At 32.4% G+C, this 27,595-nt stretch overlaps 1 protein-coding gene across 2 annotated transcripts in view; it reads left to right on the top strand.

Annotated features, from left to right (window-relative positions):
• Positions 1-27,595, top strand: part of LOC110994841 (neural/ectodermal development factor IMP-L2) — a 39,869-nt gene that overhangs the window by 6,585 nt on the left and 5,689 nt on the right. Inside the window, exon 1 of one of the 2 annotated variants that reach the window (XM_022261724.2) lies at positions 26,290-26,457. The exons of the other annotated variant lie outside the window; for it this stretch is intronic. The gene's annotated coding sequence lies outside the window, so the exon portion shown is untranslated. Of the gene's footprint in view, positions 1-26,289; positions 26,458-27,595 lie in introns of those variants that run through there. 2 annotated transcript variants of the gene reach the window in all.

The following is a 27,595-nucleotide window of genomic DNA, read 5'->3' as shown; positions in this document are numbered from 1 at the left end:
GAATGCAGAAAATAAAAAACTCTTATACGTTTATTATACACTAGTATATAACAACTATGTGGGCAGCTAGCAGACATAATAATTTCTACTTAACACATACAATTTTTATACTTAAACCACCGATGTACAATAAGAATACTTACCCAAGTTGTCGAAAGCCGGCGGCACTCTCTAAAAAAGGGTGTCCATGGGCTGCGATGACGGTTGTGGGCGTCCCGTTGGCTCATTTGCCCCCCTCTATTATCTATTAAATAAAAAAAACTTTCCATTTCAGCATAGGAACATTGAAATGATATCGTTAAAGATTGTTAGTAAACGTATGAAGGTTTAAATCGGTGGTTAAAGACGACTGACTGAAAACATATATTGCATAATACAATTAAATTCAAATAACTGTAGTTATGCTCTTTATTCAAATCGATTATATTGAAACCAAACCAAACCGAATCAACTGGTTTTGTTAAAAATTCTTGCCGCACGTTTTTATGACTCGCGTATTCGTTTTTAATCAATGACTCATAAATCAAGCGACCGTGTATCTTAATTTAATGACATATTATCACGTTCCAGTATTATCTTACAACTTATGTAATTTATTCCTTTATCTAGGCGAATATAAAAAGTTGTTGTCTCTGGATCTACAAAACTGATTTTGAAAACTATTTTACCAATAGAAAGCCATAATTAATATTATTTGTGTCAAAGCTACGCTATACATTGTCTCGACAGCTATATGGAAAAGACAAGGGGAAGAAAGACAAGAGGAAAGAGGAAAGGGAAGAAATGTAAAAGCGTTAGAAGACAGTGGTGGGCAGCAAAGAAAGCCATGGATGATGGCAGGTACAGGAAGTTAAAATATCGAGTAACAAAAAAAATGTATTCAATAAATCTAAACTAGGGGAAAACATGGGCTATATTATTATTATTATTATATTAACACGAAAGATTAAAGACGGCCCATAAGAAACCTAGGAAGGAAAAATAAGAGATAACGGGGAAAGATTGGAAAAAATAGTAGCGAAAAAGAGAAAAGAGGAAGAATTTCAAGGCGGCCTTCACTCCGTCGAAGGTCGTGTACTATTCAAATATAATAATAACATATACTTAATATTACCTTAACTATTATATTTATTAAGGCTATATTTATTGTGTTACTACTACCTATATAATATATTTGTTTTATATTGAGTTCAGCTTTCTTTGCCACTTGTATACGTGTGAATAAATATTTCTTTCTCCTTTCTTTAAGTTTCAACAAACTATACAATTTTATGATAGTAACATTATCCTATTGGATATTGTGTGAAATATTTCCACTTTTCTAACTCTTACTCTCATTTTGCGTTTTTAAACTTTTATTATAATTAATTTAATTAAACAAAGCGTACACACATTAGATTTAACAGTCACATGTCAATCAAGAAATTACAACAATTTCTCCCGAATGATGAACAGAAAGTTGCATAATACAAGGATAAAGAGCGCGTCATGGTGACGCGAGCGCAGCTTGCACGCTGCTCTGTCGCCAAGCCGTCTCTTCAACAATTAATTGGCGAAACACAGAGTATTAATATTCAGATGATTTCTCAGTATAACATCACTCTTATGCACAAAATATTGAGTAGATTTTTAATTTAATTGCTATTAATAATACTACCTTTGTTATCTATGAGGTTTTTGGGGAGCCAACAGACAAGAGGCTCACTTGATGTTAAATGGTTGAAATGGATACTCTTAATGACAGAGGGCCTCGTTAATACGTTGCCTTTGAAATTGGATGGTAGCTATCAAACCAAATTTCTCCTACGTAAATAATCGGTAGCCTCCAAGCCGAAACAATTCTTGCCGATAGAACTAAATTACAGAACCCTAAGCTATTTATATGAATAAAACTATAATCATATAAATAGCTTTTTCACTAGCAATTTATTTTCTGTGCTAGGCATTTTTTGTATCTTTGAGTTCAGGCTTAAAACATCAATCAGACATAAATCTTGAACCGATATATATATATTATTTAATAGTTATGCTGATTTTTACATATAAATTTTTCTTTTCTTAGAAGTTTTCTAAGACTGTCAATAATAAAAACATTTTTTTCGAAATTACTCAGAATCCATTTTCTCTCTGTATTCTTAGTCAAGTTATTCCCAGGTGATTACTGAATGATATTCTAACAATTGTTCACCGCAATATTTCTCTTATCTCTGTTTCTTAACCACTCTGTGCAACGTCAGCTAGCAACAAGTGCATATAATTGCTGATCTCCGCGTGCGGTCCACTGATGATTGCCAATTGCTTGCCTCCTGATTGAATGTCATACTAAGGGCTGTGACCAATTGTGACCTTGTAGCCTTTGATATATTGACCACAAAAATGCCTCCAGGGTTCGTTATCCTTAGAAGAAGATGAAGCAGACACCTTTCAGCCTCGCAGGCTGCTGGTGCTTTATAGGATCAAAGACATGCAATAGTTTTCACTGTGACAAACAGAAAGAAAAATCTTTTGAGGGAGAATCAGGCTTCGAACGACTCAAGATTGAGAATACCACGCTCTGCCACTATGCGGTACTTAAAAGTATGTGTAGGATTTTTTGATAAAGATGACGTCATTGGAATATTTTTTCCCTTTTTTGTTACATTGAACTTTATTTCCTTTAGCAGTTAGGTCTAATATATATTTTTTATATACTTGCCTCTTTTCATTACAGTGTAAACACAATCTCATGAGAGAAGTGAATACTTTAAAATGCTTCTTTTAAGAACAAAACTATTTTGTTATTTCTATGTACAGGAAAAAAAGTCATACCGTTTAAAATGATTTGATAGATTTCTGGAACGCCCGGATGACTAATTGATTGCTACACGTGTTTTAATTACTGACTATACGCTACTTAGCTACACCCATGAGCTGCGGAAAACTTTTCTAATTAAATTATTTATAAAATCAAAATAACAAATGAAAAAAAAAAGAAAATCATTCTTAACAAAAAATTCTTTAATGTTATTAAAATGTCATATGATACTTAACTAACGTATTAAAATAAGATCGAAAAATATGTCGAAGTCGGCCGGACCAATTTAAGATTTTTTTTATTTATTCTTCGATTTCTGAGGAAGATTTTTATGTTCAATAAAACATTGTAAAACGTTTAAAAAATGTTTATAAAAATATATGAGTTATAAGAAGCAATGTACTTAGATTTTTATTCCGGAGTAACTAGCAAAATGTTCAATACCTTGGTATGGACTATGGAGTCAAAAGCTTGATTAAGCAAACAAATCATTTTAAGGCGAAACTAAGCTTGCTAAACAATATCAATATTGCAGTAACATTTCTGTTCCATGCTCAATTTAATATTTTTATTTTAAGTTCTCTATTAAAATTGCAAATTCATCTTTGATTTTAATTATTAATATAATCTAATCGAAATCATTTTTTACGTCTTTTATCAATGACAACTTGTATTGCGTGTATATTATTACTAGATGGCGTCTTATCTCACATTTTACATTGTCTCTTGAATAAAAACGAAAGTACAAATGTATGCCTGTTTCTATGCGAGTGTAAGTGCGCATGCGCTGAATAACGGCGTAACAAGTGTGTTAATAGTATTCAATGCACTTTGTTCTACAATAAGTGTGAACATTACCATCTGGAATAGTTTTAGTATATTTGATGGCAAGAGATTAATTAATGACACTGTCTCGCTGAAAATACCTACGACAGTATACTATGACTTTGGGTAAGCTAATTGTTTTACGATTTTCAAGGAAAAAGGTAGGCCATTTGTTTTGCCATGGCCTCTACTACCTCCTTTATAAGAAATTCACTCATTATAATTAATGGGTAAAATACAGGATAAACGGCGTGTTGAATGAAGAAAATCATGGCTTCGTAAAGTTAGGTAGCGGTCGCATATTGGGACTGTGGAGTTGCTGCATTTGCCACAGGATAGGCTTCACGAGCCAACCTCCAGTAATGGAGAGGCGCCAAAAGAAGAATAATCAATAATGGAGTGAGTTTTTGTAGACAAATTATAAACGTATATAAATCAGCGTTTGAACGGGTATTTTCATTCCTATTGACTCCACATTTTCAGAGGTTACTTCATACATAATGCGAATCTTCAATTGATGACGTGGATGCAAAATTGTCACTAATAACTGACGTCATTGACTGATATCACTTTTATATCGAACGGTAAAGATACAGCAGCGTACCCTTATCACAAATGCCTGAATAATCTAGAGCAAAATGCTTAAAGATACATATAATTAGAAACTAAATCAAGTAGAAAGGTCTGGGCTTTAGAAGTCTGTATCTGTTTCACACGTTTCGTAGTTTTTTTGGATCTAGGGCAAGCCGGTTTCCTCGAGATGTTTTCCTTCATCGAATCGTACGAGCGAATGTTAAATATTCACATAGAATTCTTTCTATGAGTCCAAGCCGGGGATCTAATCTACGACCTCAGCTGAACCTACTAGACCCACATATCTTGGCCAATTCGGGTGCGATGTCAGACTCCTGTATGTCAAGATTACTATAAAATTTTGACAAATGTAAGTCAGTTAGCTCTAGGTCTTATTTTTGCCCCATGTATAATGTAGGTATGTGAGGCTTGATATAGATCAAGCCCCAAATTCTCACCTCGATGGAACTTCTTTATTATGGCTGTAATGTCTGTACTCTGTACATCTGATAAGTTAAAAAACCTTTTTCCTCGCGTTACTTATGGAAAAATTCTGATTGACAGTTCTTAGAAATTGTATTACATCATTTTCAAGGCTTTTTTTTGCTCTGATAGAAGAAATCGCGACTTAGGTTGACTAGTACGGTATTCGGTGTTGCTTGTTGATACATCATTACTGGGTACAAGTTTAAACTTATATTTAAATAAATTGTTGTTTTATTTGACGCGGCCTGCCTTACTTGCTTAAATTTTACTGATACTATTTAATAAAGACGTGCATTTTTTCCCTAGCCGGTACTTTAATTCGGTTATTAGGTAGGCAGGAGGCTGAGCTGATGTTAAGTGATACCGCTGCCCATGGACATTCACATTGCCAGAATGCTGGCAATGCACTTGCAAGCCTTCCAAAAATTGGTACGCTCTTTTCTTAAAGTCGAATTTGTTCGGAAATTCTTCAGTTAGCTTGGTTGTTGGCTTGGCTTCAGGTGCGCGCTAAAACTGCTTTAGAAAACGCTCAGTGGCGCAATGAATTAAAATAAAACTATTGCTTCCAGAAGATTTTATAAAGGCGATTTTTTACATTTTATTACACTTAATATAATAAGAAAGATCACAGACGAGAAAAACTAAAAAAAATATATTTTGTATAAAAACTTTTTGCTATTTCAGAATCGTATAAGAAAACGTCTGAGTCTAGGTACATAATATTGCACAGACGGACATACAAAACGAAGATGACCACAAAGCAACAAGGTCACGCCAAAACTGGTTGGAGGCTTACGTCATATTACAAATACTCTTTTTATTCGAAAGAAATGCTTTTTACAATAAGCGCATTTGGTTCTGTACGGAATTTTAGTGATGTATTCCATACAATATAAATTTTCTGGCATAAAATATGTCAAATAATGTCATTAAATGTGCTACAATGGTCGTTTGCTAGAAAAATATCAAAACCATTTCATACAGCCGTTCTTTATAGGTTACTAAATAATCAAATACAAGATTATCAAACACACATATATATATAGGCAATAAATTTTAATAATAAAGTTAAACTGTCACATAAGTAACGCATATTAAAATAACGCGTAAATACATAATTTAAAATTCATACCTCAAACCATACGGATCTCCAACAAAACGACTTTCATCGGCACTCGTCCTTCGTTTGGAACACCTGCTCGGTGTCTCGAATTCCCGCCTTTTTTGCGCAGCCATGTTTTTTTTTACTTTTTTCGCGATGAGTCATGCAATACTGGCCAGTTCGATATAGAACCTTTTTTAATAATTGTTACGTCATTTGTTTTATTGGATACTTGTAAAGGGCAACAAACTTTGATTTTAGCTGTGGTACGTAATTAGCAAATGGTTTTCGTGAGTATACTGGTAATATTGTAACATTATTTATTGTATTATACTAATTGGATATCAAGGGTATATTCAAATAAATTTAGCCCACATACATCAATCAATTTCATCTCTTTCAACCTTCTTGACATTCCCAGGTGCCGTAATGCACGATTTGGACTGTCGTTTCTTGTAAAAACAGCAAAGAAGAATATTCAACCTTCCCTGAAAAGGTTAATTTGGGTATATTCAAGGCATCTCCTCCAATAGGCTGTATTGCCTGGGAAGGTCACGTTTTCGCATTCCTTGCGGATTTCAATCCAGCGCCTGCTTGGGAATATGATTGGGATCCCTTTAGAGTGTATGGCCAATGCATTTCTATTTGCGTCACTTGATCTGGTGGCTTAACTGGGAACCGTCTTGTTCGCTTACTCTAAACTTAATGTTACTCTTTGGAGTACTGATACTAATATTTTTTGTTGCTTTCCCTGATTATTGATTTTAGCTGATTATATCTAAATTATTTTAATCATGAGATCATGAGACATTATGGATAAATACGATCTTGCTTAACTTAAGCCTGATAATTCTAACCTAATTTACTAAAAAGGATATTTATCGTAAGGGAGTATAGATTTTTCCCCATTGTTTTGGAATCGTTGCATTATTTGGATGTGGGTATTATTGGTACAGCCCCATTTTTCACATGAAAATGTAAAGGACTGGAGCTCTGAATAGTAGCATTTTAAGCAGATAAGAATAATAAAATTAGGTTGGTATTCCAGTAATTGCTTAGCAACTTTAGTGTTGCTGAACATCTGTATCGATAAACTTTTTTATATCTCGAAAATGTATTATATGAAGAAAAAACTCAATGTTCTACATTATAGTTTCAGTAATAATAGTTTATTTTAATATAAATTTTTATACTAGTGTTTAAGAATTGGCACGTAACTTAGGTTTAGGGTAGTACATATGTGTATGTACGCGTAGTAAGAAAAACTCATTTTGTAATCATTGAACGAATACTGTATACTTCAGTAGTATAGTAGTAGGTACATACAAGATATTTTTGCTTGCCCTGGAGAATATGTCGTAAAACACAATTACGACTGTTTTAATGTTTTATCGTTTTTGATTTCCATGGGTCATATAAAAATATTTTTTTTCAGAAATTTGCAAAACATTGTACCATGAGAAAACACGAAGATGTCTTTGTTTTACGGAAGTTATTTGTGGTATATATGTAGATATATTATTACGTTCTGTATCTAAACATTCGTCCAAACGTGCCGTAGTTATGTGCGGTTACTGTTTTTTCTGCAATTATTTTTAAAATGAAACAATCGTAAACACTTTTGCTATTCAGTCTAATTACCAAATACATATAAGTTCATTTAATTGTTGTAACAACAATGTTTAAATCATCGAACAGGACATAAAAAACTTCCACATTATATGTATAATTGTATATGTAATGTACGTAGTATTCTAGTAATAATAGCATTCTTTTGTTTTTCCTAAGTAAATCTATTTTGTTTTTATGGACAAGCGATTTATTATTGTGTACCATTTTTGCTTCCCAATCTTCAGCTAATAAAGCAAGTTTAAGGCCAGGCCTTTTATGAAATAATTACTTTGGATTCATCAGACATTTATTAATTTTTAATCGGTTTGAGAACACGTCCAATAAACAAAAATAAACCATGACTGAATTTGAATTGAGAAAAGTTTAATGTGTCACCACACCTATCTTAGAATAATAATATAGAACTATACATTCATTAATTTTAATCTAAATTGTCTATTTGGTTTAGACAATAAACCTTACACCTATATGATTTTTTTTATTATAAGTATATTGAGGAGTTTAGTATTTTAAGTTCGGCTAACGTAAATAACGTTGTCTAAAACGTTGTCTTTTACTAATTCTATTTTTCTCCTGTTTTTTGTTATTGTGACGTTAATAAAATGTTATTATTACTATTACATAGGTATCGATATGCTTACAACACTATTTCACCAATTTGTTTCTAACATAATTATACTCTATACCCAAATTATTCAAATCCATTAACAAAATCAGTAAGTACAAAAACTGATTCCTGAAATCTAACCTTGTTTCCATAAAAATAAAGTTTAAAATCAAAACCAACAAATATCTCGTACATCATTCATACATAATAAAAAAAGTATTTTATGACTTAATAACTGATTGTAAGGTAATTTCACGAGCGTAATTTGTACACCTGTTGGCTTTAATGGCCTAATTAAAATCTTTATTTTCTCCAAAGAAAAAGTTTCATTATCTGTTTGACTATAACTTTTTTTTAATATACTTTAGATTGTCTAGTCACAGATACGGTTTCAAGGAATTTAGTACATGTAGTAGTTTACAATAAATATCCATAAGGTTAAATAGCTGTGGAATCGACTCCCGGTGGGGGTCTTCGCTGAGAGATGCTGGGGGCCTTCCACTGTTCAAAGTAAGAGTGTACCTAAAAGGCCAGCAACGTATCCATAAAAAGTGGGTGTCACTGAGCGGGGATCACTAACCTTTTTGGTCGTCCCGTAGGCTCGTTTGCACGTTTAAAGGCAGATCACTTACTTACCTATTAGAAAACAAATGATCACGGATCAGATCATGAAATATGGAGGCCAAATCTTGAGGCAAGGCCTTCCATAATGCTACGTCCGCGTCAGTAGTTTATGCAGGAAATAAAACATCGGAAAGTTGCGTACCTAAGCCACGTGTTACGCAATAAACGCTACCACCTCTTTTTATTAATAAGGTTAAATCCAGGGTAAACAGCTGGCAAAAAATTTAAAGATATTGCGGCTGTGGAAGATTTAACTATATAGATGTTAGTCTCGCGGTGCCTACATCGCATTAATATGTGTAAAAACATGTTTATTAAACAAATTATTTTATAACATGTTCGACACGTGTGTAGAATAATAAGTTGACATGATTATGGAAGAAAGACTAACCTTGAACAAGGACAGGCCGCGGTGACGTCGACAGGAAATCCTGCGCAGCCGTCTTGTGACGTTGGCATACTAACTGCATCGTATGATACAGTATTAATTAAACACGCCCACAATTGTGGTCGCGATAGAAAATTGTTGCGTTTTGGTCTCAGATTTTTTTGTGATTTGACGTGTAATTTTTTGGTACTTACTTATTAACGCCTATAAAATCATCAATAATTTAGGTTTAGGTTGTCCACGCTCCATTAAATTTTTGCCGCGGTGGCGTTATTACATAAGTACCATTTTTTAGTAATAGAGAAGTGTAATTTTTCAGTGTAATGCCTGTTACACGAAGTTTTCCTTCACATATGTTAATGCAAAGACGGAACTGTTAGCGTGATTTGAGTAACGTCAGTGTTGAAAGTATGTAAGTAGTAAATATGTGTCTTATTTACTTTCTGTTAGTGTATGTTGTACTCTGTGTATTTTATAAAATAAAAATCAATAAATTACTAAAACCTTTTTAGGTCTGGGCTTTAGATTTGTGCATCTGTTTCATGATAATTTGTAAATCTAATAGCAAGCCTCTGATACGGCGGTATGGGTCTAAGGCAAGCCGGTTTCCTGAATGTTAAATGGGCACATAGACAGAAAAACAATTGATGCACCGGGTATCAAACTTACGACCTCAGGGATGACAGTAGTAACTGCAGCCATTACCAAGACTGCTCTGTATCAGTTTTATACTAAAAAGTCCATCTACCTATCTATACCGTACTAGGTATCAGAGTTATGTAGAAATATCTATTCTCGATATTTGGTATCGACATAAAAATTCGAAAATATATGTATGTCTGTGTTAGTAATATAATATTCAACTTGTTATCAGTTTAATATAGCATAATTCATCAATATATTGACTTGATTAATTCAATTTGGCGTAAAATTACTCTGGAATATATAGATTTTGGATCTTTTATACATATACATAACAAGGGATATAGGCACACTTCATGTTAAGTGATAAACACTCATATTGCTAAAAGGCTCGCAAGTACATTGCTTGCCGTATATCTTTTCTTGAACCCTTAGACGAATTCGTTTGGAAATAAAGACGAAATGTACTCCAAACATAATTCAGGATTACGTTTCCATTACGTCGGGTTGCCGATAAGGCTACGCTGTTACAGTGTCCCTTTGCAGGCCATTGCTGGTAGCATGCGTTACGCATTTTCCCGCGTTTAAAAATTTAGCAATATCACAGATCTATACACGATGTCTCGAGTATGTGTTATCTATTGGTATATATTAACGAAGAGTCTGATAATGTACGTTCTAAAGCCTTATTTATAAAAATAACTATCATAAAAGTCATAACATCCGATCAGTTAAAATATCTGAATTATATAATGACGGAGAAATCTTCAAGGAGCTCAAGGAGATTTCCAGACTATTTTTTGATTACAAATACAGCCCCGAAGTACATTCGTAATGGAGAAATTACGGACTGACCTCCAATTTGTCCGCGCATGACTCAAGTATTACTGCACTTTGCATCATCTAATATGTTCTTATTATATAACGCTTAATGCGGAATGATTATATACTTTGATATATTGACTTACGTCGAAAAACTAAATCAGTCTTTATATAGCGAGACGACACAAAAAGATGTACTTTTAAATTGTAAGCGTAAGAAGGACAAGAGTAAGGAATGATTACAAACCGAATGGAGAAAGAAAGCAAACAGAGGTTTGGGAAAAGCTGGTGGCGGCTGAGAAGGAATCTTAAGTAACAACGAGTAATAATAAATATATACAAACCCTAAAATATAGATACAATAAATGTAACTGCTGCCAGCAATAAAAATGGCACAAGGACCAATCAAAGGAAAATTTTAAATTTGTTTGAATTTTATATTTTTACATTTTTAATTTTAAAATTTTGTTACTGTATATTTCCTATTGCATGTAAATCTTTAACGTAAACATATTCCTTACAGAAGTACTATAAAGAAAGTTCCCAGAACTCGATACCGCTCGGCCCAATTCTAGTTGCGTAATGATCGCATGATATCGTGGCGCGATCACTATATTGAATAAAATTGTACCTAATGGTAATACTAATGTATATATTATTGCATTTGAACGAATTCAGGTGCTTTGCAGTTTCTGTGGTAAATTAAATTAAGAAGGATACTGGAATCTAATTGATTTTTAGTTTACGCATGTGACAATACTCTATAGCCCCAAGATTTGAGAATTAATATGTTCTAAGTATCACCTGCAATATTGCATCCAATAAGCTTTTGAGGTAATAGGTTCGAATTCCGGCGCAATAATGGATAAAGGCCTTTTTAAAGGGCGGCAAACACTAGCAGCTGGCAATGTGAGTGCGTTTCTAACATCATATGGGCCGCCCGCCCGTATGCCCCATGTTATATAAGTGCTTGTTTTTTACCACTTGTCTATTAACAACAGCATTTTATACCGAGATATCTGAAATCAAAACAAAAGGTAACTCCGTAAATTCAAATGTATCAAACAATTTCTATAATATTGCATTCCTGTGGGTGTTTTGTAAATCTTTTTTTTAATGCATCTTAATTCCTAGAAGATGATGCAATCTTTACCTACGCTTATCGCATAAGAATGTTCGAACCACGTGCTCGATATTAAGACCTGTTTTGTTTCGGATTATTTTACTATTGACGTATTTAGAAGCAGCCGTATGAATGGGACGTGATGTCCATAGTTTCAAATAAAATAAAAATGTTTTACTACTGTCTTTGTTCATCGGAATAAAGACAGTAGTAAAATTACTTAATAAAAAATTGTGTGTATAAATTTATCATCTGGGTTTATCAATCTCATCCATAGGTTTGAATCCCAATTTATTCTCATTACTTAAATAATAAGGCTATATCGAAAAATAAGTCCAAAAATCTATCGAAGACTTGAACAATTGAGATGAAGGAATGTTATCAAAGTTTGCATTGACTTAAATTTCATGTGATATTTATTTTTATAGAAATTGTTTATTTTTAATCTTTGATTGGTTGAACTTCTATCGTTTTAATATCTTTTTAATATGGGAGTGATAATGACATACCAATTATTTCAGACTAAAGAAAAATAACGTTTAGGAAGAAAGTGTAAACAATTCATATCACAGCTATTCTTATATTTTTTTGCTGAGTTATGGTTTTTTTAATAACGACATAAGAAACATTCTTTCTAATAAAATAAAACGGATTCGTGTCTAAATAAATTATAGACGTTTTCGGAATCTTATCATAGGTTAGTCAATCAGTAATAAAAGTAGAGTTTGCCCGAAGATATCTCCGGACGATAAATTATAAGATATACGTTAAACCCGGAAGAATTTATTTTAAACGATAGTAATTATACCTAACATCGAATTAATGTTAATATATAATAAATATATTTAAATACTAATTTTGTCTAATTGCGTTTTTCAAAGGCAATCTTACCCGTAGTCGAGTTCTCTTCGACTAAGCTAAGTTGAGGAAACTTTGACGGTAGTTGAAAATTGTGACTCATTCCAAACCCTTGTTCATTTTCAATTCCTGGAGACAAGAAGAAGCTGTGTCCGTGGCAGGAGATCTCGTCTTTTTAACTTCTGAATATAGAATTTGGTTTTGATAAATTTTGTAATTATTATATAAATGAACCATCGGTTTGATATACTCCATTTTTAGCCAAATTTTCATAATTGTCGTGTTGCTGTTGCATATTTTGCTCTTGTCAGCAAGCCTCAATACCTGTCTAATACTAAGGCCTGCAAATAACCTAACTCGATGCAGCTTGTAGGGGATTGGCCTCGATGTCTCGTGCCGAGCTTCTCTAAGGTAACGTGACCTCTAGTAAACAAAGACAGGTCATAATTTGTTGTTAATAATACTAAATATCAGCAAAACGGCATTAAAATAATGTAGGCTCTCAAGGAAATTGATAATCTCGAGTGTGGCTTGGTTATCGTTACACACGCCTACACTGTAGAACGTGTTACATGTATGAAACCATTATCTGTTTGCGTGTCTACTTATAAATACTTCAAATTTTAAAGTTCAAAACGTATCAGAAATACAGACATTATCGGACAATCCTGTTTTCAACTTATTCATTTTGATAATTACCGTGTTTTGTCTTATTAAGTGAGTCGCGATCGAATTTATTTTATTAAATATTTTGAAATATTTGTCCATATGTAATTACGTAATGAATACACTAACTTAGAACTAATTTTAAAAACTTGACCAGACCAGACGTGCACTCATCAGCTGCTAGTGTCACCTACATGATACACAAAAAGTCATTTGATTATATAGAAAATTCTAGTTTTTTCATATAGAAAGATAGATGACTTCTACTAGATAGATAAGATTAAAGTAACACGATACGGCAAATAGTCGAGTGAAATTTATCTCGAAACTACTTGAAATATAGACAAGCAATCAAAGTTATTAAATTAAACGGGGACATTTATCATATTGGAATATGCTAATCAAAATCGCGTTACCTCTCGTAGACATATATTGCACCTTCTATATAAATCATTCTTATTCAACCCAGAACAATTTTTCGTTTGTTGATCCAAATAGTAAGTTAAAGTTGTTGTTCTAAAAGTATACTAAATTTTTTTAACCTATGAAATAAAAAAAACTGCTATCTGCGGTGCGTTATATATTTTGACACATGAATTTAACAATCGATACATGTCAATTTACAAAACAAATGATTGATGATTATTTATATGACACTTATAAATACATATTATTTTCTTTCGTTCGTAATATCTAAACGAATTGAGAGTACGTTAGATAGTAGTAGTAGTAGTAGTATAGTAGTACCTACTTTAAATACGATTTAAAGATAAATTCCTATATACATTGTCACAGTTCTAAATGAGTCGCAGGATTTCCGTTGGATATTTTTTTCCTATTAAAAGCCATTTCCTGTGCCGTCCCAATTATTATTTATTTGTGGAGGCTCACTAACGAGATCATAAAGATATTTTAATATTAGTTTAGGAGGTATCAATTAAATTTTTCGTCAACGACATAGTCTTCATACAAAAAAAATACAATTAAATATTTAATTTTCGGATCATATCAAGCAATAAGTTCATATCACATAACAATTTCTTAAAATATATAATCTTTCTACTAATATTTTCGTGTGTATTAGCTGAAATATAGCCTATGACAGACAGAAGACTGTCCTATCTTTAAAAATCTGAAGTTATCTTGGAAGATACTTGTAGACTACAATCAATTTGAATTAAGATACGGTGCGATATGGCATCCGTCTTTAGTTAGAAGTTAAGACAATTGTTTGTACCAAAACTGCCTTACGTGGCGTTACGTACGTAAATATTATAATGGGTTCAAACCTACTTACGAAATATTTTAACTTCCTTGACCGTTGTTATAATTTCACTTATAATTCATCCAGGTACTGATTCAAGGGTGCTGTGATATTCCTTTAGAGCGTACCACTTAACCACCGAATTGCCAATATTCTGGTGAATTAACACTTAACTTTACGAGACCGACCTCCTTGTTTTCCCTCGTTCATTACACAAGTATCCCCTTAATGTGCACGAATTGACTGAAACATACTGTAATTTTCAGTAGAAATTTTATTTTTGTATCTAAATGTGTACTTAGAAGCCTTGTCCTTGTTGTTTGATGTGTAAGAAAACCGGTTATTAAATACCTTACTCGTTTGGAATTTCTTATTTTATATATTTAACCAATATAAAAGAACCCTTTTTTAGCTGAGCCTATTGAATCTAAAAATATACAATAATGAAAATAATTTCATCGGATGGAGAAGATTTTGCCAATTTTTCCTTATAAGCAAATAAAATTTTGGTTAATCATATTGGTAACTTTCTACATGTACATGAATCATATTAAAAAGCTTTAGTCTTACAATAATTATAAGCACGTGGAATTGATAACACTCTTCTTCGGGTTTTTGAAGATGATTAGCAATGAAGAGTGAAAGTACAAGGCTTTCAACATAAGTATTTATATATGTGAATAAAAACTGTTGCAAAAGCATTTAATGTATATTTCTTTTTTTGACGTTCATAAGTGTACATTGTATTACCTATATGTATAAATGATTTTTGACTTTTCATATGTTTTTTTAAACTCTTATCCTACATAGTAAAAATTAAATACGGATACCTTTTATTTTACCTTCCCGTGACACTACCTTTTTTTCTAGATGAAAAAAAAAGTTCAGTATGACGTACAGGCTTTACGTTGAGAGCAAACAAGGTAGAGAAGGTTGAGGTATTTGGTACCGCGCCTAAAAATTGGACTTTCCAGTTATTATATAGCCTAACGTTAACCGACATAAAAAGTCAATTGAAAAACTATTTTTATATAAGTTCTAGTTTTAAAAAAAGACAGTGGTAAAAATTTATGCAAAGCACAGCGATTTTAAAATAAATTAATAAAAAAGAAATGGCAGCATTTGCTCGCTGTATTTGCGATACTTATTCGTAAAGCGAAGAAAGCATCGGCTCTGGGGTCAGTGGTACTATACTACCTGTCTGTTTTTTTTATATCTTTACTTAGTAGTTAAAAAAGTGAAACTTCTTTGTAAATTAATTATAGCTAAGCAATAGATGATGTAACAGTGTTTGTATTTATATATTCACACTGTTTACACACTGTGTACATACGTGCTAATGATAACATTAATAAATAAAAAATCTGCGTTTACTGCACAAGACGTTTGCGACAGAAATGCCGTCTACAGTTTTAATATGAATACATCCACCAATAGTGTGTATTTTTCTTGGTCTCCCTTTCTCACTCTCTCCCTTTTCTTCGACAAAAACGCTGCACATCTTCGTGACGTTTCATTCGAAAAAAAAATTACCCTCATGCGCCTAAATAAGTATCATTTCGGAAACTAATATGACTTCTTAATTATATGATGTCTATAAATCGAAAATATAACTTGAGACTTCGGTTAAATATGAAAAACGTAGTCACCCTAACGCTTTGGTGACGCAATAATTTGTGAACTAGCGTCAGCACACGTAACACACAAAGCCACACCCCCTATCATTCATATATTGCTATTGTGAAGTCAGCTCATGGCTGTAATAATTAAAACAACAATGTTTAATTTTATATTCAGAACAGACTACTAGACTAGGCTCTTTTAGAAAAATCGACAGACAATTTTCGTATATGTATATGGAGGGCCATGCGCTATCGAACCTACGGAGATTGATTTCCTGGTGAATCGAAAACGTATATTTTAAAAAGTTATTATATATTAAAAGGTATATTTTCGTTTCACTGTTTTAGGTACAAAAATGTACATACATTTAAAATTTTCGAACCCGACGTGGAATATACCCGATGCTTCATTAAATACTTGCGACATATAATATTATGTAACTTTTAAATAAACAAACAAATAAATCGACCTAATTCCTAAGAAAACAGATGGTTATCAGCTAAGTGCAACGGGGAAAATCCTATGCAAGTAATGAGCAATTTGAACTTAACTCTAAGTAGATAAAAATAAAGTTTATTTTTAAATACACTATATATACGGAAAAAACGACAAGCAAGGAGAAATGATACTTAAGTATAGTGGGGCAAATATCAAATTTGCTTTTTTCAAAGAAATTTTTGAGGTTCCTTAGGCGAATAAATTTAAACGAATAACTTTCGACTTTATTATGTTAAAATAAAGTAACATTTTCCGTGATTGTGTGTGAATCGTCTTTTCGACTCTTCGTACAGTGAGTCACGTAAACTGAACAGGTAGACTGTTTCCATTATACAACGGTTTACACTTTTTTCATTAAAATAAAGGCTTAGTAAAGTATTAATCGATAATTCTTGTATTCTATGACGTCTTCAAGCAAACTACGCAAACAATTGGTAATCAACCTTACCTAAACGTTTTGCAAATATAATTTATTTAGAAGCTGTTGGCAGGCTTTTTTAATATTTGCAAACAAAATATATCCTTAGGAAAATTTAGCACACTGAAAGAATGTATGAAATCGTTCCTGTAGTTTTTGTGACTTTCTTTAGTCGCATTACTGAAGGTTCTGTGGTTGCATAGCGTCGTCCATTTCCTTAAGTAAGCCTTAGCGTCTATCTCACTAAAGCCTAAAGATCTTTTGTCGGCCACGTTGTCACGTGCTTTAGTAGTTCTAGTTTTAGTAAGAAATATAGGATAATACATATCTCCTCTTTTTTAAGATTAGTATGGAATCTTTTACTTCAAAAGTAGTATCTATTCATAAAGTGTATTCAATATTCTGTTACCAGGGAACAATGGAAACGTATGCTTTTTATCTAGGGCAAGAATTGTTTCAGTCACTTTTTGTACTAAGGTAACAAAAACGTTATCTCAGAGCTTTTGTTCATGTACACAGTTTTTTAATGTCGTCATCTTACGATTCTACAAATTCCTAGAACTCCACGTTAAAGCCTGTTTTTGACCTGACAAATATAAAAACATCTTTGTCGTATTAGACGTGGTACAGTGAGAAGAACATAACACTGATTGGAATAGTACATTAATTCTCCTTTAGTTCGCAGTGTTTACCAAACCTGCTTTTGCCACCCTAGCCTTAAAAATTCTTATGCCACTAATGTAACACACATTTTTTTAATATTAAAAAAATATTGTTCACTTGAGAAACTTAAATTAACTTAAATTATTTAGAAATAACTTGGAGGTTGTAAACAAAACGAAACTCTAAATAATTTAAATAAAGACTTATATTTTAATTTATATCTAACAGAGGTCGTTTGACAGGTATAACAATCAAATTTCCTGCCGGCACCACGTTGGGAAACAGTAGTATAACCTATCCAAACATACATAATACATGAAAACATAAACAGTGATTAATCATCGCTATACTTCTGTATTTCCTAATTATTTACCTACTTTTTTGTTAATAAGTTACTATTTGCACCAGAGATTTTCACAACTTTCTCTGATATACTTGGATGTACTTAATCGAGTCCTAAATTTATAGGTATGTGCTATTTAAGCTAATAAAATTGGCGCTCTACAATTAAGAAAAACTCTTCATCGGATTCAGAGTTGTAAATTTCCATTTGAGTATGTAAATTTAAAGGTAATATGATTTTGTACCATTCGGTGTCGAGACCCTTGGTCCGTGGGGTCCTAGCACTATAAGGCTTTTTCTGGAAATATCAAAAAGGTTGGTGGACATCACAGGAGACCGAAGAGCTGGTAGCTACATCGGACAAAGAATTAGTCTAGCTATTCAAAGGGGGAACGCTGCCAGTATCTTCGGAACCTTACCTAAAGAGACTCCTTTTAATAATACTTTTTGTTATCTTTACGCTTTACACTATCTATTGTACCATAGGTAATACGTATTGATATTTAACATAAGAGATATAAAAGGCAGCTAGGGCTTTCAATTCGCAATTGTTTGATACGCAATTAAACGGAACATATATGTATATGCGTTTATAACCGATTTATACGCTTTCCATAGATTAAAGATATAAACCGTTTACATGAAAATGAAGACAGAGTTATTACTACACCAAAATCGTTGCAGTGATTGGATCACAGTTGTATGATAATTCATTATTAATGTACTGAGCGGGTTAGAGATCTTTTTTAAGTATAGGCTGGCCAACCGATTTTATAATCGGAACAAAGTTCTTCTTAACAGAACCCTCACCCTGATGATAGGGCGGTGTGTGAGGTTCAGCTCGGGTTATCAAAGTATCTTCGCTGGCACGAACTTTGGCCACCCTTCTGTGAACAAAATAACCCCGGCTGGAATGTCTGCTAGAGGTCTTCAAACTAAGAGGCGAACTTAGGTTAAACCTGATTGGAAAATAATCTAAAAGGACAGTGGGAACCTAAAGGTAACAAATATTTAAAAATGGTGTGCCTCAATTACATAACATAAACGAGAACTGATATGATAATTTGAACATGATTCTACATTTTAGTTAAAAAACGTTTTTATGTGAAAAAGAATAGGACTGTTTTTAGGGTTTTCCCGAAAATTATTCTTCTCACCGAAAAACACATTCTTGGACTTCAACAAACATTCAAAAATAAGAATTGGTAAATGGTCCAGACGTTGCGTTATGCGCTTACCAACACATTTGCGATTCATTTTTATATTATAGATAGATCTACAACCTTTTTGAGTCTGGGCCTCAGATTTCTGTATCCGTTCCATGATTATTTGTCAATCCAATTGGCAAGTAGGTGCGCCTCCTGTGCCTGACAAATGCCGTTGACTGCTCGAGTCTAAGGCAGTGTTTTCCAACCTATTTGGTGCCATGCACCTATATAGACTTATGAAAATGTATCAACAACTTTGAATATCTAAAATTGAATTGCTAAGAAATTTTATTTCGAAATTAGTTTAAGAAACTTAAATAATAGGTTTTAGGAAGAAATTACTTGGAAATATTAAATTTTCTAAAAGGCCACTTTAAATTGTTTGAAAAACGTGGTATATATCAAGACGGTTTTCCTCTGTAAGTTTTTCTTTCACTATTCGAACGAATTGTACACATATCCATTCGTGGTCCATTGTCCACAGCCGGGGATCGAACCTACAACCTCAGGGAAGAGAGTCGCACGATTAAGCCACTAGGCCATCGGCTTTATACAAATATAAATACAAATAAGTCGTACTATCCTGGTGCCTCACTTTTCTCTTATAAATGTGGCGTATCCTGGTGAAGTGCCTACGTGCCGATGCGCTTGCATACAACTAAATTGCTTTAAATTGTGCCGACAATTATACACTTGCTGACCGATACAAGTTATAACATGTTTTATATGTAGCATTATAAGTAATACTATTGAAATAGTAATACATAATTAAGTAAATTCTCGTGATTCCTTCACATTACAGGACATAAAAAAAGCCATTAAATTGTCTTGTTTTAATAAAATCTTTAAGAAAAGAGCGCACTAATATATTATATTCGCTTATTTATGAATTGTATATTAAAATTGTAAAAGAAGTAGAACAGGCAGGAAACAGTAGAGTTATTTGACAGTAATAACATTTTTTTTAACGGTGAAACAACACATAAAAAGGCAACAATTTAGGCTCGCTAACCTGCTCCATTTTTCATAAAAAAAACAGAGAACATAAGATCGAACGATAACATACATGCATTTTCTTATGTTAAACATTTAAAATTATACAAATGTTTTGTTTTTAATTCCACACTCTAAAATCTAATTAGTATTTTCGTTCCATTCGTAACATAAATTAATTGGGTAATGGTATTGAAAATGTAATTAAAAAAAGTTTCCGTTAATTACAACGCATTTAATTAGTAGGATAAAGTAAAAAAATTAAAACGACCGCGTTCTGCGACGTTTTAATCTATTAATTTACTATCATACTCCGCAATTGTTGAAGTTAATAATGTTTCAGATTTTAAAAGACAAGTACAACAGAAATCTATTTCCAAAAGTTCAAAATCCTAAATCTATTAAACAACTTGATATATTAACGCGCGGTTTTCATCGCCTCTTAGCCATACCTCCGCAATGAAAATAAATAGTTTTAGTTTAGTAATAAATTTGTTTGGATAAGCGGAAAAATTCGCACGCGCTGTTGAAAGATTTTGTGAGTAATTTGCGTACGTAAATACGGTTCGCCTTTATACCACGCGATTCCTTATAATTATTTTACCATTAACATATGTATTTAAATCGAAATTATACAATCAATTGTATATACGTACCTTGGCGATTCCCTGAGGTCGTAGGTACGGTCCCCAGCTGTGCCCCAACGGACTTTCTATGTGCACATTTAACATTAGCTCGAATGGTGAAGGAAAACATTGTGAGGAAACCGATATATCTTAGACCTCTAGACAAATTGACAATTGATCATGAAACAGACATCTAAAGCCCAGACCACTGATTTCAATCCCAATGGAACTAGCTGCCCACCCAAATATTCGAAAGAGTCCTTTAAGAAAAGAGCGTACCAATTCTACGGCCGGCAACACACTGGCGAGCCTTCTGGCTTTATTAACTAATTGATAATTAAGATTAGGAAAATGTCTGTTAAAGTTTAAAATATTTACGATATGCCAAAGAGTTATTGTGGTAAAAGGTAAGAACTTGCAAAGTTATGATATCGTAGAGTTTAAATTTTACCTCAGTGAAAGTAGGCGTTGAATTATTACTTACACTGTAATAATTATAATTTATTGAGGATATGTGTGAAGATGAACTGTACCTTGCTTTTGATACAAACTCTAAAACTCTACTCATCCACTTGGACAACATTTTTTTGGGCTTTTAGATGGCGGGGAAAGGAGGTGAAGGAAGCTCATCTGATGTTAAGTGTGCTTGTAAATTAGCTGACCCAGCAGATCTTTTTTTATTGTTTAAATTAGTTGACAAATTCCCTTTCTGGGGCAACTTGTCAAAGCGATTCGTGGAGTGTGGGGGTCGGGACATGAGGTGCAATGGACCCCTAGCAAATCTTAACAGTCCCATCTGTTCGCTATGGGCACCATCCAGTCTTAACTATAAATATATAATTTGAATTGGTATAATAAAAATTGTGTCGAAAACCTTTGTTTGGTTTTTAACTTTGTTTTGTCAAAATCAACTGTTATGTAAAATTCATATTGTTTTATTCAATTTGTTTTCCTTTAATGTTCCGTTCAACTTCCTTAAATTTTTCTTTCATAAGAACCTTGACAATATTAAAAACACCGATTTTATAGAAATTGTTCTTTTCACGCTTTATACAATCAAAGGAATGAGACAAGATGACAGACAACTAAACAGTCAATGTATGTCGTGTAAAAGAAAATTTGAACTTAATTTATAATCTAATGACAGTAATAAAATGAAAATAAAATGACTATTCATAAATCATTTGTTACATTTTTTATAGGACAGGCGGCAAACGGGCAGGAGGCTCACCTGATGTTAAGTAATACCGCCGCCTATGGACACTCAATGCCAGATGGCTTGCTAGTGCGTTGCCGGACTTTAAATAATTGCTACGGTTCGGAAATACATCAGTGGGCAGCTGATTCCACATATCGGTGGTGCGCGGCAAAATGTTTAAGAAGCTTGATATGTTATCATTAATTACACAAATTTCTGAACGCACCGACAGAGACATGAACATTTTCTATCGGATTTTTTTTAGTTTACTTTTATAAAATTGGATGAAATTTTGAGTTGAATACAAATAGAACAAAACAAAAATTGTGAAAATCACTGGTCTGATCCTCGACTTATAATTGTTCGAAGAAACCCGATTCACATATTTTATGTTGCTTTATTGAAAAGCTGCTGTCTGTAATTAGGGTGGATTGAAGTGATACATATATTTAGCTGCTCACTGGAGAGGGTTTTGCCTTTACCCATATTTAAAATTATTTATTTATTTACTCCTCCTACAGCTAACATACATTATATATAATTACAAACATACACTGAGAATATAGCCAAAGATGGAATACATGATACATTTTACAACAAAAAGATTTATAAAAGGGAACAAACAAACAAAAAGTATTTAATACATTTGACTAATTGTGATTTCATTTATTTAACTGAGCCTAAATTGGTTGTGTTGTGTGATGATGTAAAAGTGTGGGTATGTACGTGATGGTGTGTATGTAGGGTGTGTAATATAATATAGAATTCATTCAAGATTCCACTGATGCGTAACGTACTGGAATAAGGAAATATTTCATTTTGTATAAACGAAAAGGAATATACGGTAGCCTTGTTCGGATTCAAATATGAATTACATAACCGTTTCAATACAAAATACCTAATTGAAATTCTATAAAACGAATTTTCCATATATTATGTAATCCGTCTGAGTTTTCTTGTAAAACCACTGATATAGGCTGTTTTTAGAAAATAGATAATTTTACTACCTTACAGAATTGTGGATAATTTTTTGAGGTTCATGATAAAGAGGTACCTATAAACCCTTTAAATAGTAATTTGACAATTTGCAATTTTGAAATATTTATATATTTTATTTTTATTTTTTTATTTGTAAATTTGTTTGACATGCATATGCCAGACATTTAATAGTGCATGAGTCCATAACTCTCTTCTTAAGCATTATAGGCATATTACTCTTTAATATTTTTCTTTAGCACTCCATTATTTATTTCCCGTACTTCTAACTATTCTCTATATTTATTGACAAATAATCTGTTGCTAGTAAATCCAATTTGTTTACCTAAGTAATAAAATATATGATTAACTTATAAATATAGTATAGGCTTTTAAATTTACCTAATATTTATATTGCTTAAAATTAAGTCTAGTCTTATTAGACTAGGGTACTGTCTCTTTTCATAACAGCGAAAACATAGTTTGATAGAAAGAGATGAAAGAGTAATCAAAATCAGAAGGTTAACGGAAATATCCCGTCTGTAAAAAGGAAGTATTATGCATGTCTCATTGGTAAACTCATTCACAGATTATTCGTATTATTGCACAATCCTTGGTCAAGGTTTTCATTTGAATTTCAACGTGTTACATTACTTTTCCTATTACTGGCTGATTATACTGGAGTAAAATTGTTACTAGCTTCTAGAATCTTTTTGTCTCACATCAGACATTTACACTACAGATTTTAACAGTTAATCACATGAATATGATAGAGATACAGTTATCCCTCACAGAGATTTATTTGGATGAGATGTGATACTTTTTTCTGTCTCGATATTAGACAACTTTTTTAGGATTAGTTATTTATTTTCTTTATATTAACAGCAGAGAGCAGAGACCAAAGATCTCCACTCAATGGTCCTAAGATATTCTATCAGTTCATCCACTGTATGACATTCGCCATTATTGTTCTTCGGTTTTGGGTACTTTTGACCTGTCCCTTTAACCCATCTTAGATTGTCTTGTATATCCTACTTGATAACCGCTCCATTTTCAACAACTCTACTAATGCGTATTTTACCCAAACTGCGTATCGTGTTAATTCGGAAATCCCAAGTTTTTTAAAGGGACGGAAAGCCCTTTAAAAATATAATATTCCACGTTTATAAATAGGCGCATTTTCGTTTCAAGGTTTTGTTACATTAAAACCAGGTAAAACAAATGAAAATCAAAAAAATTACACTTCATCAAAGACAAAGTTACGAAATGTGATCACAACACGTGACTTTCTTGGCAATTATAATAAATTAGCATTATTTTTACTTTCATCACATACCCTATGAAATTTTCAGATATTTTTTTCTACTAGTTGGGAATTCATATGTCTGTGAATAAAATTATTGGTTTGTTGGTATCTGTATGTGACAAGATCTTGATAAGATTTAGCGTTGATGCGCAGGCCAGTGCCAGGCATGACACAGGCAGAATAATTATAGACATATTTTATATGCAATGCCATATAAGACACTAGCTGTGAGTTAAAAGTAAAGTATATTTTACTTTGGATATATATTTCTATGGTGTGTAATATTATTAACAAAAATAATTAAAAGTAATTTTTTTTTAAATAGAATATATTTTAATTATCAAAGTATGTTCACACCTATCCAGCTTCCCAATTTGCTTTTGCAATTTGCCAGTGTAATTTTTATGGCTTCAATAAAATCAGTATTTTCTAACATTATTTAAATTACTTAAATAATTGGAACTGATAGAATAAGAATTCCATACGTAGGAATAATATTGACCTTTTGTCGAGAGGCGCCTATGAGGCAAACATCTGACCCAGGATTATAATAACAAATGTCTTTTGTGGATGTCTCAATTCGTCTGAATTTAAAATGAGGGTCATGGAAAGGAATCCTCTAGAAAGATCAGAAAATAAAGCTTCTAACTTAGGATTTACTGTCACCCATGACGTACTAAGAGAATAGGATTCCTACAAGGCAACTGTGGATGATGAAATCCTGGCCTTCCCCGGTGATGATCTAAAGACCTAAAGGTAAACGCACCCGTGGGTCTCAGTTTCAAGGAGCTATTTATCCCGGAGAGGATGTGATCGAATCTGCTCATCCAAACCTTTATATATTAATCTAAGAACGCTGAAAATAAGCATATTTATTAAAAACTTATATGATTTTGTGCTGTTTACGATAACCCTAAAACTGGCTTTTACAATCCAAACACTGCCATCTAGTAATCGCATTTATTACTAATAAATTACCTATATTTGTAACCTGTAAAAATTGCGCGCAATTTCTGGAACGTGACTAACTTACCCTGACATTACGGCATAAATGTCAAATGGAATTGTCAAAAAAAAAAACTATTTGTTTGTTGTTTAAATTTGATGTGACGTGGCTTACCTATCTTTAATATAGATATATATCTATATATAAATAGGTGTATATATATATTGTTGTAATAGTATAAAATTAATGAATAATAAAATAATTCAATACTTAAATGCTTTGAAAGTTTTAAAAAAACATTTGACGCATTGTGTTTGGCTGTTGATTGAGAAGTCACATATGACATTAGACAGGTATTTAAGCGTAAGATTTAAAGCAGCAGCTCACTGGTTTAGTGGCTACCGATAAAAGTAGCTGGTTCCGACTAAGAATATATAGAATTTTTAACGTTCCTCAAGGTAAATATAATTATAAATAAATACTCCTCCTCAAACAAGTTTATCTATGTATTATTTAAATAATACACAATTTTCTAAATCAAATTTTATCATGAAGTTTAAAATATCTCATTTATACAATATAACTGCAAATTGCAATTTTATAAGCTGTCATTGAATAATATCTGCGTATGTATCGCTGTCACTTAAGTTTTCGCGCGATCTGCTTTATGCGTTTCAGAGATCCGTTGATCTAATATGATTTAATGTATTCACATATATAAAAGTTCTAAAATCTATTGCTATATTCACCTGTAAGTTAGTCTTCTGTCTGTCTTTGGTCTCACATCTCTTACCTGTACTTTAATCTTCGGTATATTATCTATGTTTATGTTTTTAATAAAATATGTTTTCTATAAGATTTCGTAACACTAAAATATTTTTCTTATTATTGGCAGTAAAACTTTTGTAAAATAAAAAAAAACGATAAAACATTAAAATTAACAATAAAATACTCAGATCGAAAAACTTCAGTTAATACGGAACCCGTGAATCGTTCCCGAGACGTTCTTGTCCAGTTTTTAATTTTGTATTCAAGATGCCATGCTATATAAATGAGGCATAGCATTTGCCACCCATTTAGTCCCGAGCGCTGATCCCATGTGTGCGCGCCTTAAGAAAAGTTTTCGATTTTTAAATTTGACGCATTGTATCGATTTGTGATTTCGGGGTTTATCTGTGATATTTAGTGTAGGTTTTTTCTTAGTTATTTATTGTGACTTTAAAGTTTTCGCGCGTAAATTTCTGACGTGTAATTCGTAAGTATATTTTTTTATTTTACAATTAAACATATGATAGAAAAATAAATCTTAAATTAAAGTCCTAATTTTTATATTTAAAAAAATGCTATCTGCGACTAAAATGTATATGTTTAACGCGAATATTCCCTACGTATCAATATTGCTTTGACTGTTAAATGTTTTACGTTGATATACGACTGAATGGTTTTTCATGATATTTGGTAAGCTGAAAGGCATATTTTATCTGTCACCTGCAAAACAAATAAATGATTATTTTTATGTTCTTTGCAGAGGTGCAGTAATTTTTTTTTTTGATAAAAGTTTAAGACGAGTTGTAAGTCATGTAAGCAAATAGTGAATAGTGAAAGTCGATTTTGACGACTACGATACGGTTATCTTTTTTAATATTAATTACTATAACGTATAGAAAAATAAAAAAAAACTACATTAGAATTTTATATAAAAAAGGAGCAAATGGCTGGAGACTTATTAAGTAACACCCATCGACACTCACCAGGGTCGCGAGTACTTTGCCGGAATTTCTAAGTCTTTATCTATTATATTGATATTCTTCCTGGTATTTCCAAACTTAGATAGTTTGGAAATACCAGGCAGATGGTCCCACAAAACGCTTATCATAGCGTCATGCGCTCAGTCTTAGAACGAAAATCATACTTTTAGAAAAAAAATATCATTCCTAAACAGCATCAAAAACTGGTTAGTTAACGTTTTTATTCTTTTAAGATTTACACAGCAATGTTTAATATTACTTACTATAAAAAGCTTTAGCGTAACATATTTTTTTATAGACAATAGAACTAGGTCTACAAAAACCTATTTTTATTTACCTATATGTTTATTATTATCTATACTACGTGTAATTCGGCACTTGACAGTACCAAAGACAAGAAAAAGTATACGCATGAAGTTATTATTATTTTTGTTTCCACAATTTTCCGCTAGAGCACGCTTCAATATAATGACGGCTGTGATTACACCATCGCTTTTGGCGCGTGTAAATTTAGCAGACACTATAGCAGTTCTTTGTTTCAAGAAGAAAACCTGCTGGTTATAGTAACTTAGTTATTAAAACACTCATACACTTAAAGGCTCCAATAACAGTAGTCCCAGCCGTGGTCATAGATCCCGAGGGGCA

The sequence above is a fragment of the Pieris rapae genome, chromosome 15 (assembly GCF_905147795.1).
Source record: "Pieris rapae chromosome 15, ilPieRapa1.1, whole genome shotgun sequence".
Lineage (NCBI taxonomy): Eukaryota > Metazoa > Arthropoda > Insecta > Lepidoptera > Pieridae > Pieris > Pieris rapae.
The sequence above is the reverse complement of the archived record's forward strand: the minus strand, read 5'-3'. Positions and strand labels throughout refer to the sequence as shown.